This window comes from Sinocyclocheilus rhinocerous, unplaced genomic scaffold (genome assembly GCF_001515625.1).
Source record: "Sinocyclocheilus rhinocerous isolate Xijiao unplaced genomic scaffold, SAMN03320098_v1.1 scaffold3254, whole genome shotgun sequence".
NCBI lineage: Eukaryota > Metazoa > Chordata > Actinopteri > Cypriniformes > Cyprinidae > Sinocyclocheilus > Sinocyclocheilus rhinocerous.
The window spans coordinates 308,905-322,718 of NW_015652273.1; the positions used below are offsets into that span (position 1 = coordinate 308,905).

Sequence of the window (13,814 nt, forward strand, 5' to 3'; positions counted from 1 at the left end):
TCTTTCTGCAATTCAATGTCCAAAAGACCATAAACTAGCATGTACATGGAAGGATACAAACTCATCAGGGGTGAAAAAAGGGACAAAGGTTTGAACCCCTTGCCCCATATTGCTCACTTTTTAGTTAGGTAATTTTGGAGGAATTTACAATATATATATATATATATATATATATATATATATATGTATTTTTATTTATTTTTTTTACACTTTTAATTAATTATTTAGTGGTTGGGGGTATTTTATTGGTATATTTAATGGTATTTGATTTAAAGGAATTAAAGGATTTGAAGGGATTTAAGAGAATATAGGAAGAAGAAAAAAAAGAAAACAAAAAAAATAGAAAAGTAGAATATATTATAAAGCATTTGAACTATCTGCAAATATTTTATTTTAAAATATAATAATAGCATAATAGTTCAAAAAACTTTAGTAATATTATAGTTACACCTCAGGTAACATAATAAAATAAAATAAATCAAAAACATGTCATGACCCCTTTAAAACTGAAGTGTTGCACTTTCATGTTCAGCTTCTGAGAACAGTAAAGCTCGCTTTTCCTTGAATCGATCGGCCATCTCAATCATTTTGGCATTTTAGGCAGATTACCCTCAACAAATACCGTTTTATACTTTTTGTCATACTAACAACACAGAAAGCAGTGTGTCATGGAGTGCAGCTGATCAGAATATCAATTATTGAAGGAGACAATCAGGCCATATCTAATTATTGAGGGGACTTGTCTATACTGGTTACGACCCTGGCTCTATCAAAACATCGCTGTGTTTTAGCATCCCAACAGAGCAATATCGGCTCAATCATCGGTGTGTTGTTTCTGCTTTCCAAGCACAAGCAAATGAGGGGAATGTTCAAGAAACCTGTTTGTAAGGTAATTGTAGTGACACAGAACTTACTCACTTAACCTTTAACAATCACCACTAATTATGTAAACATTTGTCTAGTGTGTTAAATTGGCCTGAAAACAGAAGATTACACAATCTTTGGTTCTGTTAGGGTTCAGCATGTCCCATATGGTCTCAAAGCGCAAGGATACTCCCCCCTCTCTATTCCCGTCTATTTCACCGGCGCTCTCTTTCTCTCTCTCACATGCACTCGGCTGGGCTTGAGCAGTGGGAAACGATGCAGAGGATGAGTAATAGTTGTTGATAATCAACAGAGCGTCTGGCTCTATCAGCTCATTTGAGGCTAATACCATTTGCTGAGATGCATAGCAATGCAGGCTGATGAAATTAGCCTTTCAGCTGTGAGCTAAAGCAGCAAGCCCTTAAACAAGCCCAACTGGATTACCGTGAACAGTCTCATGCTGACAACCCCATCAGTACACGTCAGGACCCACCGGCCAGAGCCTGGAGAGGCAGATCACACTGCTCTGGGTTTTCCTGCATGTTTACGAGTTGCTACAGCATGCAACAACGGCTGGCCAAATGGGTGTCCCAAGCAGAGCTTTAACAACTTAAACCAGAGGGTTTACCGGTTTTAACTGGTTTAAGCTGGTGTTCAGCTGGTTTAAATGGTCAGCCAAATGATCTCCCTTCCCGGTCCAGGTGGAAAGTACCCAAAACCTCATTGAAACCAGCAAACTTTAGACTTTATGTAGCTCCGCCCCTTTTCAACACTGCACTCATTTTCTTCCATCTTCCAGATTGTATTTCCACAGCATGAAGGTAAGATCTTACGGATTTAAAAATGAAACACTCGTTATAAAATGTTCCCGGTCTACTGACATTTGTTATGACATCTGCTTCAAACGTTACAATGCTCATGATAAATTGTGTTAACTCTACAACAAGTAAATCCGCATCACCAGCTATTCTTCAACAGCAACACAATAGAATTTGACATGTTGATGAAGTTTATTGTCTTAAAAGTGAACATTTATCACGTGGTGTGCCCAAGGATAGTTCACCCAAAAATGAAAATTTTCTGTAAATTTACTGACCCTCAGGCCATCCAAGATGTGGGTTACTTTTTTTCTTAGAAGAAAATAATTGGATTTCCTCATTGTCTGATTGCCTTCTACTCAAAAAAAAAAAAAAACCTACATCTTGGATTGCTAGAGGGTGAGTAAATTAACAGCAAATATTATTTTTTTGGGTGAACTATCCATTTAACAGTGTCCTTGTATAAGTCATAATGTATGAGTCTGTGTATATGTCCCTGTGTTTGTACATCCATATCAGTGTTTCACTGTCTAAGTGAATATGTATAGACTGTACATGTTATTTTGTATGGCAACTAATGAAAAACATAAAAACAGAATAGGCGACACAGCAAATTCATAGTCTAGATGTTCAGTATAAAGTAGTGCCAGTGTCACTGGGTGCCCAGCCAAAACAAACACACAGAAACACACACTCCAATCTGTGTTAATGGGCATACAAATGATGGACAAATTAGCATTGACAAGCATGAGCAACAAATGGGTAATAAACGATTACAATTATAGAAAAGTGGCTAAAGGCTAAATTCTGTGTTTTGCTTGGTCCCCGAATGGTTTATCTGTCAGTAATAGCATGCAGATAAATGCATCATGGGATAGCAGTCATTTATTGATGTCAAAATAAGGGTTCCTGTGGTGTGGAGCTGATGCTACCTTTTAACCCTCAAGCATTCTTCGTATAGCAGCCCTTAATTGGTCCTTCATGGAGGAATTTGACACAAAGGTCTCAGGTATGATCCCAATATTTGTATTTATTTTTTATTTTTGTTTAATAAATGTCATATCACTATTTTCGATAAAATAAAAACTATCAATTTATGATTTTTTTGTGTTCTTTTACACCTCTAAAAGTAATATAATTTGAATATAAAATATGCTTATTGTTATGTTATATTTAATATTTATTTTATGTCAGCAAAAAAAACAAAAAAAATGAAATAAAAATCATTCCAGTAAGTTCAGACAGCCAAAACCTGAAAAGTTGGTGACATCTGGTGACATATGATGTACGAAGTAACAAAATATCAAAAATATAAATAGCCACTATTTGGCTGTAATACTCAGTGGCTGCATATGCTGAAATCTATAAATCATAGTAACAAACTTAATCTCTTAAGTTTTAGATTTGATCAGAGAGATTTAGATAGTTTAACATTGTTATAAAAAAACATACAAGACAAAGAAGGAGACAGAGTAATCATTTATTTCTAACATTTATTTATATTTATTTTATTTCTTAAAAAAACAAAACAAACAAAAAAAAACATCACATTTCAATAACTCAAAAGGTAAAATGGTACCAACGAGGTAAGAGTAAACAATAAACCTAGAAAGTAGCATGTTTCAGACATGTTTTTTTTTTGTTTGTTTATCTTGCAGTGGGACTTTGAAGTGTGTGTGTGTGTGTGTGTGTGTGTCTTCAGGTGGCAAGATTAAAAAAAAAAATAGCCAAGTTTTGTACCACACAGATTAAGGAAATTATATAATATATTAAGAAAAGAAAAAAAAAAAATAATAATAAAATATATATATATATATATATATATAAAATAATTGCCCACATTTGTTCCAAAGGATGCTTGAGGGTTAAATAAATAGACATGGAGGATACTGTGAAATTGAATAGTAGAGGATAGTAGGTTCTGCTCTGATGATATAAACACATACACATCCCTGACTTTACAGCCCAGCAGGAAGACAAGATAAAAAGATAAAAGCCTTTTCCTTCCTTTACACATTAAGAACCTCAGAACATGTATTTGATTCAACATTATGCGCCACAACACTGTACTGATTTTCTTGATCAGGTAGTACTCAGATTCATAAGTCCTAGATGAAAGATCACTAACCAGTCTCCACAAAGAAAACCTTTCACACAATATTCCCATAAAAAAGAAGGCACTTAGCCAATCATTTTCAATGGAACTCTTCCTGAAAAAGACAAGACGGCAATGCGCTGGTGCCCCCCTTTTTATCTTTTGCAATAGGGCCTGTATTAAGTTGTAATTATTTAATGTAACAAATTGATGGAAGTCTACAGGACATGCAAGGCATCTGGAGGGCCAACAGTTTTAAAACACAAATTCAGATAAAGGAAGCAAATGAAATCCACAGCTCACATGCATTTCACCCCAAATGCTTATTATAACCATTTATTTAAAACACTCCCTCCAAACACTCATCAATGGGATTATTCTGAAGTGAAAAACATAACGAGAGAAACAAATCAACAATCACAAATAAGAAACAATTCGATTAATGTGTATACAGTAAATAGGGCAGCAAAAGAACCGAAACCCTCAATGACACTGACCAAGCAAATATAGTAAACAATAGGATAAAAATGACAAATTATTTTCATGTTTTTGCCACATTGAGAGTGTTGTATAGACTCACCCCTTCATTTATGTGTATGTATGATCTGCATTGTGTTAGATTTATTGATTTTTATTGGACAAACAAAAATAAATATTCTGAATTATGGCATTTCCCTTTCATTTCCTATATGGGTACCTACTTTTGTCCACAAAGTAAAAATATAGGAGTTTTTTTTGTTTTTTTTCCCAACCACATAACTTTGTTAAATCGAGTCAATTCACAAATAAGAAACAATTCGATTAATGTGTATACAGTAAATAGGGCAGCAAAAGAACCGAAACCCTCAATGACACTGACCAAGCAAATATAGTAAACAATAGGATAAAAATGACAAATTATTTTCATGTTTTTGCCACAAAATTAAGTTGTATTATGTATGGAAAGCCCATACCCTCTTTCTCCTGCTTTCTCCCATACAAATACATACACGCAGTACGGACACCCTCACACACACGGAAATATACACACGCACAGAAACATGTTGTTAGTTAAGCAAGTTAAAAGCTATCTGGCACTTCTCACTAGCGAGGTAATAACAGTGTTGTTCTTTAAGCAGATAAACTTCATGAAAAGTTTCACTGTTAGTAGAGATGCTGCTGCCAAACACTTGAGAGACAAACAGACTCAGGTAATTCACACAAGTTTAATCACGTTCTATCTTTCTCTTTCTCGTTCTCTCTCACTCTCTCTCTCTCTCTCTCTCTCTAATTCCATTAATAAATTAATGAACTGCATAAATAACTGTATTAGTCTGTAATTAGCACTAAAATGACATTTGGAATTAGCAACGGAGGCGTGGGATGAGATGCGTATGAAATTAATCCTACTCACAGGAGCTTTTTAAGAACAAAAACTTGATGAATATCTTGAAGTACAACATCTGAACGATGACTTCAGGTGTGGTAGCCATAGTACAAGAGGAATAATTGAATCAGGTCAGTCAATTATTGGTCCTCCAGGTCTCCTTGAGGTGGTAGCTTCCAGTTTGAGCATGGCAGTACTCCTCTTACTCCAGAGTGATACTGCATACCATGCTCCCTGATGACCTCGCTGGGTGCTTTGGCTTCGAGAAGCCACCCTGGCCAGGCTGCTCATGATGTGAGCTAATTCATATCTCGCCCTGAGGGGCTCCATTGAGATCTAAGCTCCCTGAGACCATTCTGCACATGTACTGAGCTTGAATTCTTCTCTTGTTGAGTTGTTGAGTAACTCTGCTCTTGGAATCCTGCTCTGCAATCATGATAGGTTGTCAGGACCACTATGGACCTCCCTGTTATACTGCCCTCATGGCTTGAATCTCTCCTCCCTTTGTGAATGACTTTAGTACACTGTTTCCCCTGAGGTATGAGTATGATGGTACTTCCTTCATTCTGAAGGCCTATTATTGAGTACGCTCTCTGAGGAGCCCTTCTCATGTGCATGAATGGTTTTGGGTCCCCTTCTGTTTTCATGGTTGGGCTGGCATTGCTCCCCTTGGTGCTCCCCTGGGTAGTGCAAGAGCCTGCCACTACCACAAGCCTCTTCAGCAGGCTCCTTTCAAGCTGTACGGGACCCTCATGCTTCCTTTATACTGAGGTATGATATTGAGAGTGTAACGGTGCCTTGTGTTCAGTTCTATCAGTTTGAGAGACATCCTTTCTGCTAACCTGTTAGACTGCCCTTTCTGGTTGAGTTTGGCAGCGCTCCCCTCACTATGGGAGGGTTGCCTATGAGCCTGCTGTTCCCAGGTTGATCATGTGAGTTTCCTTGTTAATTTGAAAATCGAGTACTCTGCTCTCAGGGCTCTGTATACAGCCATTGCTTATGGTTGAGCTTGGCAGTGCTCCCCTCACTGCGGGAGGGTTATCTGTGAGCCTGCTGCTTCCAGAGCAAGCAAGTGACTTATCTTCTTGATTTAAGAGCCAAGTACTCCGTAGGCAGAATATCAGGTTGTTAGGCCATATTTTGCCTCCCTAATGGGCTGCTCTTATGGTTGAGCTTGGCAGTGCTCCCCTCATTCTTGAAGGTCACCTATGAGCACGCCGCTCCCAAGGTGAGTGTCTGAGCCCACCCTCTCATTTCTGAGAGTTGAATCTTCCTCTCCCTGGAGCTCTGTGAAGCAGCCATACCAGGTTGTTAGGTCATCTTTTTGTCTCCCTGTTAGGCTGCTCTTATGGTTGACCTTGGTAGTGCTACCCTCATACTGGAGGGTTGTCTATGAGCATGCCGCTCCAAGCTTGAGCGTCTGAGTTTCCATTTCTTTTATGAGGGTTGAGTCCTCCATTCCCTGGAGCTCCAAAAGACAACCATACCAGGTGGATTAGGGCATCTTGTGTGGCCTCCCTGATTACCGCCTCAGTGTTTGAGCCTGGAATTGCTCCCCTTATTACAGGATCACTTTGAGCATGCAGCTCCCTGGAGCTCCCATCATGTGACTGCCCTTATGGTTGAGGTGGCGGTATTCCCCTCAGTTGGAGGGTCTCCTATGAGTATGCCATTCCCAAAGCCCCATCATGCGCCCTTCTGAGCATATGAGTTCTTCTCTCACTCTGAGAGTTGAGTGTTCTGCCTCTTTTAGGCCTGTGAAGCAGTCATATCAGGTTGTTAGGCAGTCCTTTCGGCCCTCCTGAAGGACTGTGAGCAACAGTGCCCCTTCACAACTTGAAGAGTTACATTGAGCACGCTACTCTCAGGAGTTGTGTTATGTACAAGGTTGAGTATGAGTCCTCCTCTTGCTCAAAGAGTCGAGTAATCTGCTCCCTAGAGCTCTATGATGCAGTCATAGCAGGTCGTTAGGCCTCTTCATGTCCTCTATAATGACACTGAGTGCTTTCTAAAATCCATGTTAATGGTAAGCGCACACGCTGAGCATCCTGTGCACTTTCTGAAATCTATTTATGGTAAGGGTCATGCGCTGTCAGCATTGTACCCTTTCTCTGAGTTGTTTCAGGCCCCAGTTCTCACCTTGGGTCCCACTCTACATATGTGTCTTTAGTGATACCTTAACAATGTCTCCCATCTGACTGCGCTGGGGGGGTATATGCCTACCAGCTCGAGGGATCTGGAGAGAGAGATCTTATGGGAAGTCTCCGTCTCAGGTACAGTGAAGGTGTATATTTCCAGTTCCTTGCAATTCCCTTTGCACTGGAAAACTTTTTGTTGTATCAAGTCAGAGACTCTGCCTCAGGCAGTCAGGTTGTTGGCTATCATGTAGCCCCCCCTGGGAGAATTAAGGGTAGATGTATGAAGTCCACCTAGGTGACAGGCCAGGGTCTGGTAATATGGTGAAACCTAGATGCCTGGCCATATCCCCTTAAAGGAATAACATTGTAATCTGATTCCAAGCCTTTGAGCTCTGCCCTGGGACCGGGCTTCATTGTCAGCCCTTAACAGGTAAGTTATTTTGGGTATGTAGCTCATGCCTTAATTTGGCCAAAGGGGATAATTTCACTGACAGCCGCTGATGTGTCCGAGGGGCGACTCCAGTGGTTTCACTGTGGAGTTGGTGCTTAGTGCTCGCCTCAGAATAAATGGCATGCACTTCCCTCAGCATGGCAGCGTGGGTATTCCGTTCCCCATAGCGACCGCTAGAGGACACAGTTTGAATTCCCTCAAAAGGGAACGTCTCAGGTTACGCATGTAACCATGGTTCCCTGAAAAAGGGAATGAGACACTGTGTCCTCTTTACTTGACATGCTTCAGAATGCATGCTTCGTTATTGCAGATGAAGAAGCGGATGACATATTCTCCTGGCACCCTTTTATACTATGGTCACGCCGGTAGTAACATCATAGCCTGTCGCCAACCAATGTTATTGTCATGTTTAGACATGTGCATCAGACACCAGTCACGCTGAAGTTGTTCCTCATTGAAACCGCTAAAGCACACAGTGTCTCGTTCCCTTCTCAGGGAACCATGGTTACATGCGTAACCTGAGACATGTTTTTGCTAGAAATATTAATGTCTACAGCAGATGTTACTTTGCATTTTTTTTTTAAAATAATTAGTAAATATGACAATTAAATTCACATTCCATTTAATCTCAGCAGAATGCTGTTTTGTGAGATAACGTGTTTTGTCTGTAAGTGTCTGTTTATCACGATAATTCGTTATATTTTAGCTTTTGGAACAATTCAAATCTAATTTAATTAATAATTAAAATTAATTTAGGAAAACTTTTAATGATCAATATATTCTTCAATTTAGTCTAATTCATTTCAACCTGCTGACATCGTTATTACTTTTGGGAACATAGAACAGACCACTTCTTAGTGGTGAATGTTCCACCTCCCTATTGTAATTGTTGTTTCCATGTTTCCACTGACCCTGAATATTGCACCTCAATCCTCAGATGAATTTGTCAAAATTAACCATTTCAAACACATATGAACGGAGGAGTGATTGTGTTAAAGTAACAGCTTGTTCTGCACAAAATAAATTATATTTATGTAGATATGTAAGATAGATTTATATCATAGCTAGTGTGTGCAGTTTTAGAAAATGAACATAGAAAGGGGGAACAAGGTCTCAGATTTTTTACTTTTGAAGTGCAAAAATGCACGTTTTAAAATTGTATTATATATATATATATATATATATATATATATACACACACACACACACACACACACACACACACTTATACACTTCACCTTCAGGTCTGGCCTGAATAAAGAATGACAAATCACTGTTTCTCCAAAGAAATGTCTCTGGACTAGGAACAAAAATGAAATAGTTTGATACTGACATTTAAACAACAAGTTGAAAATGGCACTGAGAACTATATCAGAATTGTTTATCATCACAATTGTTTGTCCCATTCCTACATCCACCTATTTGGGGAAAAAAAATAAAAATTACTAAGATTAGTTATTTCTCTGATATTTATTGAACACTCATCTGAGGCAATCCCAGAATCCAGACAGTTTCCTCAGAAAGTGAAACACTGGGGCATTAGTCATAACCAAGAAGACACAATTTATTTTATCTGTCTCTCTCTCTGGCTCACACAAATCAGGTTACCTGCGTTTCCCCCCAAAGCCTTCTTTTATAGATCATCCCTGCATTGAAAAATGAGGCTTCTGCTCACTACTGTCTCACCGCTGTGTTAATGACTTCCTGAAGAGGAAAGATTGCTCCCCAATCAAACCTGCTCCACCAATGTATCATCCTGCAGGGCTGGAACAACCCCATTGTGAGTGATCTTTAGGGCAATCCTTTCTTAGCTGGGGGAAAATAAAAACACTCTGATGACAAACAGAAGGACATGTTTACATTTGCTAACAGGATAGAAGGTCGATAAACCCGCCATTGTATGAGGAAAGAAAAATAAATGTTTCCAAAGACACGTCAGATCATATAACTGTCAATTATTTTCTTTTTCTGTTTATCTTTTTGTTGTTGATATTGTTGTTGCTTTGTTGTTATTTTGCTGTGTAGTATCAAGTAAATATCTTTGTACATGAATATGGTCCTGTAACTAAAAAAAGGAAGTGTCATCTGCAAGGTCATCTGTTTGTTTGAGTCTCAGGAAACATGCATACTCTATTTGCAATCTGATATCAGCACAGCATCATGGTACGCTATAGAGCTTTTTGTAACCGTCATACTGCAGTTTGTCTCCTACACATGTCTCACCTGCTTCATCTAAACACAGTTCACCATTAGCAGTTCTGCTTTGTTCCTCCAGGAGTTCAACAACAGACTGTGAAAAGGCAAAGTGATCCCAGGAAGTCTGTCAAGATGACCAAGTGCCCGATTCTACAGTGTGTTACCAAGATAATTTTTGACTGACTGAGTTTTTATTCTTAAAGGGATAGTTCATAAATTAATATTTATGATAGATAATATGATAGATAGATACTTCCCCAAACTCCTATTGACTGAGGAAATGTTGGGCTTTTTAGGATTCAAATCGAGCAATGATTTGATAGAGCCACAAACAGTTGTACTGCACACTTCACCTTTTAGAGTCTGGACTAGCAAAATTGAACAATTCTATATTAAACGTAGTGAGAAAAATGAGAATTGAGAATCAAAATGCCATGGCATTCTGCAGGGTCAGAAATGAAGGGTTACAATGGCAGTCTAGTGGAATAGTGCAGTGTTTCAGCACCTCTGTTGTGAGGGACATCCCAGCGTTTGATCCTGTGGGATTAGCTGTGAGCCGGTGTGATCTGGATTTAGCCTAAGTCACTGCAGAGGAGAAGCTGGTTCACTATGGAAATCTATAAAACCACAGAACCTTCAGCTGCAGCATGAAACTGGCAAGCCTGTATGTCTGCTTTACTGAACAGATTAAGTCACAATTAAAACAATAATGGAAACAATACACTGAATGATAAAGTAGTTAGAGTATATTGCTGCAAAATGACCACAAAAACACACCCAACGGTTTAACATAGATGTTACCATTTATAGGTTACCAGGTTTTAGGTTTTCAGTGTACAATTTAAAGATTAAAACCATTTTTTTTCCCACTCTATATGCATTTTGAGGTATTAATATGATACACTGGGGAGAAAAAGGTTATTCTTATAACATTATAGTTTCTTCAAATAAATATAATGCTATATGGCATTGACCTGGTCTAAACACATAAAAATAAGGGGCCAGAATTGTACCTTTTGGGGTACAACAGCTTGTCCCTGAAGCAGTACCCTTAAAAGGACATATTTGTACTTTTTTTTTTTTTTTTACTCCTAATAGGTACATATTAGTACCTTAAGGGTACATATAACTACTCTAAGGTACTAATATGTACCTATTAGGGGTAAAAAAAAAAAAAGGTACAAAAATGTCCTTTTAAGGGTACTGCTCCTGGGACAAGCTGTTGTAACCCAAAAGGTAAAAATTTAAACCCCATTTTCTGTGTGTATAATACTCAAAACTAGCTTGGAGTTTTTTTTTTTTTTTTTTGAGTTAATAAAACAACCTGATTAGAGATGGCGTAATGATTTTAATTGTTTTTTTTTTTTTTATGTGTATCAACCAACAGCTTTGCATTAGAGTCAAATTTTTCTCGCCTCATTGATCAAAACAGACATAAGTGCTGGCCAGTTTTTTAAAACTCCCTTTTCATTTTTTCATAAGAGAGTCAATGTGAATTTATGCATGTTAAAACACAAATGCATTAATACAATTCATAAATGGGTCCATTATGCTCTTCTCAACTACAGTATGGTTACTCCACATGCAAATATCTTAGGCCTACTTAATATTCAAGAAAACAAATTCATTTGAAAAGCACAAGCATGGAAGGCTTACATTGAGATGGTTCAACAAATTTATCAGTCCAATCAGTTGCATATTTTGAATGTCAAGTTTTCAGCTCTTGCTTGAGGGGGGCAAGAGCTGAAAACAATAATAATAACATTATTATTGTTGATAATGACTGTAAAACATGTTTGTGATTGTAACTGTTATCTGTAGGCCTATTTTTAATAGTGAAAGCTATATATAACTAACAACGCTAAGACCATAGCCTATACTAATACATTTACACTCATAAAACTGCCTTCACAGTTGCTAGCTAATTAATTACTAGTTCAGCAACAACAACAAACATGCCAATCCATTTTACTTGTTTGGTGTTTCCATCCATAATTAATTGAATTAATTTGGTTTTCATGACAATTTCTGAGCTTTAAGTAGTGCTGGTTCAGAAATTAGGCATTTAATAATGATAAACAACATGGCTGCAACAGATTAGCATTTGTGCTGATCCACTGAATAAAGAAGAAAATAACAACAACAGCAAATGCAGTATAGATTACAATACCCTGCAAATATTTGCATTGCGGAGCATTTGAGTGGAATACAATCCATCACCTCTAATGGTCCAAACATAACAATGACGCTGTTCTGAATTGTAATCAGAGGAGAATGTCTTTACCATGTTTGGAGACAACAGCTCAGAAATTGAAATTGCTCTTGTTCATGCAGTTCCATCTTTAATATCTTGTTAATTATGAAAACAAGCAATAGGATGTGTTATCAGTTGTGAGGAAAATGATTTAACTATTTAATGGGTTTGGGTAAAATGTGCTGCTATCTTTCATTAAAACCCACCAGCATGTTGTGTTTGTGAAATTTTAATACAGTAAATGGGAATGTTTTTTATTTTATTTATTTGTATGTATGTATGTATGTATGTATGTATGTATGTATGTATTTATTTATTTATTTATTTATTTATTTATTTATCTGGAGAAAAATCCATGGAAGAACGTTAGTGTTATGAAAACAAAAAAAAACAGTGTAAAAAAAATAAATAAATAAATAAACTGATACTGTAGCATTTAGCATATTTACTGTTTCATTTTGGTTGAAATTTGTCATTAATCTCATGATGTATTTCTACTGACAGCAATAATGTTTCTCTTCAGGTTTATAAATCTAACAGTTATGTAATGGTGGCCAGGGAAAAAAGTTAATATTTAAAAGTAAATATTTTCCATATATATATTTTATATATTTATAATAGTCAATTTTGAAAATCTGTATCTTTTTTTTTTTCTTTTTTTTTTTTTTACAATTTTGTTATATTTAGTCTGAAGTCCCAAAATAAATAAGCAAATAAATAAAAATAAAAACACATAAATAAAAAAAGAAACACCCTCTTGTACACATTGTTTCCTTGCATTGTTGATTTATTGATTTGCATTGATTTTTTTTAGATTTGTTTCCTAATGAGCAACTTTTATTATTATCATTATTATTATTATTATTATTATTATCATTATTATTATTATATTCCCATTTTTAGGGTTTGAATGTTGTATCAGAAACAATATATGAAGAAAGCAAGGAAAGTCAATGAAATCCTTGCGCCTCAAGCAGTATTCACAGTTCAAAAACCAACATTGTCTCCAGTTCAGTAGAATAAGCATTTTAAGAAGTAGGACTATTTTAATTGAACACCGTTCTAGTACTGTATAATTGCCAAGGGTGAATTTCTAATTCATTTCAAAGTTGTTGACAAAGTTTTAAATGAGGGCACATGCATGTTCTCTATTATTTAACTCCTATCAAGGGTAAAATTATAATTGCAGGAGATGCCAGTTAAGAGAAAGAAAATGACGACGACTGGCTCATATTGGCCCAGTCCCGAGCGCAGTTCGACGTTACGTCAGTCGTGACTGACGAATTGGGATCTCGCCCGAGAGCCCAATCACCTTCGAGTGTAAACTAAACAAGCCAATGACAGTTGGCGTGCGTGTTTCGCCACGCGCACCCCGCCCCGCAGCGCGGGCCTAAAAGGAGAGCGCGTGCAAACGCACATCAGCTTTTCGCTTCGGAGCCGAGCCTTCTACAAGACGAATCTCCGCGAGTGTTTGCAGAGAGAAACAGCTGGCGTTGGTGTTACGGCGCGTCAGCGGGGGTTGCCATTCAGTGCTGCTCATCTTCGGCGTGCTGCAGCTGCCATTCTGCGGTCTCGCCGCGACCTCCCCTGGGCGCTTCAGCGCTCTCTCTAAAAGAGTGTTTTTCCTTCTAA

General features: G+C 37.6%; 1 protein-coding gene and 1 long non-coding RNA gene across 2 annotated transcripts in view; one reads left to right on the forward strand and one right to left on the reverse strand.

The window, feature by feature from the left end:
• Positions 1 to 5,248, forward strand: part of LOC107714276 (uncharacterized) — a 20,630-nt gene extending 15,382 nt beyond the window's left edge. The window contains exon 3 of the long non-coding RNA XR_001636972.1: positions 5,237 to 5,248. This is a non-coding gene — a long non-coding RNA (uncharacterized LOC107714276). The remainder of the gene's footprint in view (positions 1 to 5,236) is intronic.
• The window catches only part of LOC107714274 (leukocyte tyrosine kinase receptor-like), a gene marked incomplete at its 5' end in the record, with an annotated part of 255,294 nt that overhangs the window by 219,347 nt on the left and 22,133 nt on the right, over positions 1 to 13,814 (reverse strand). The window lies entirely within an intron of this gene.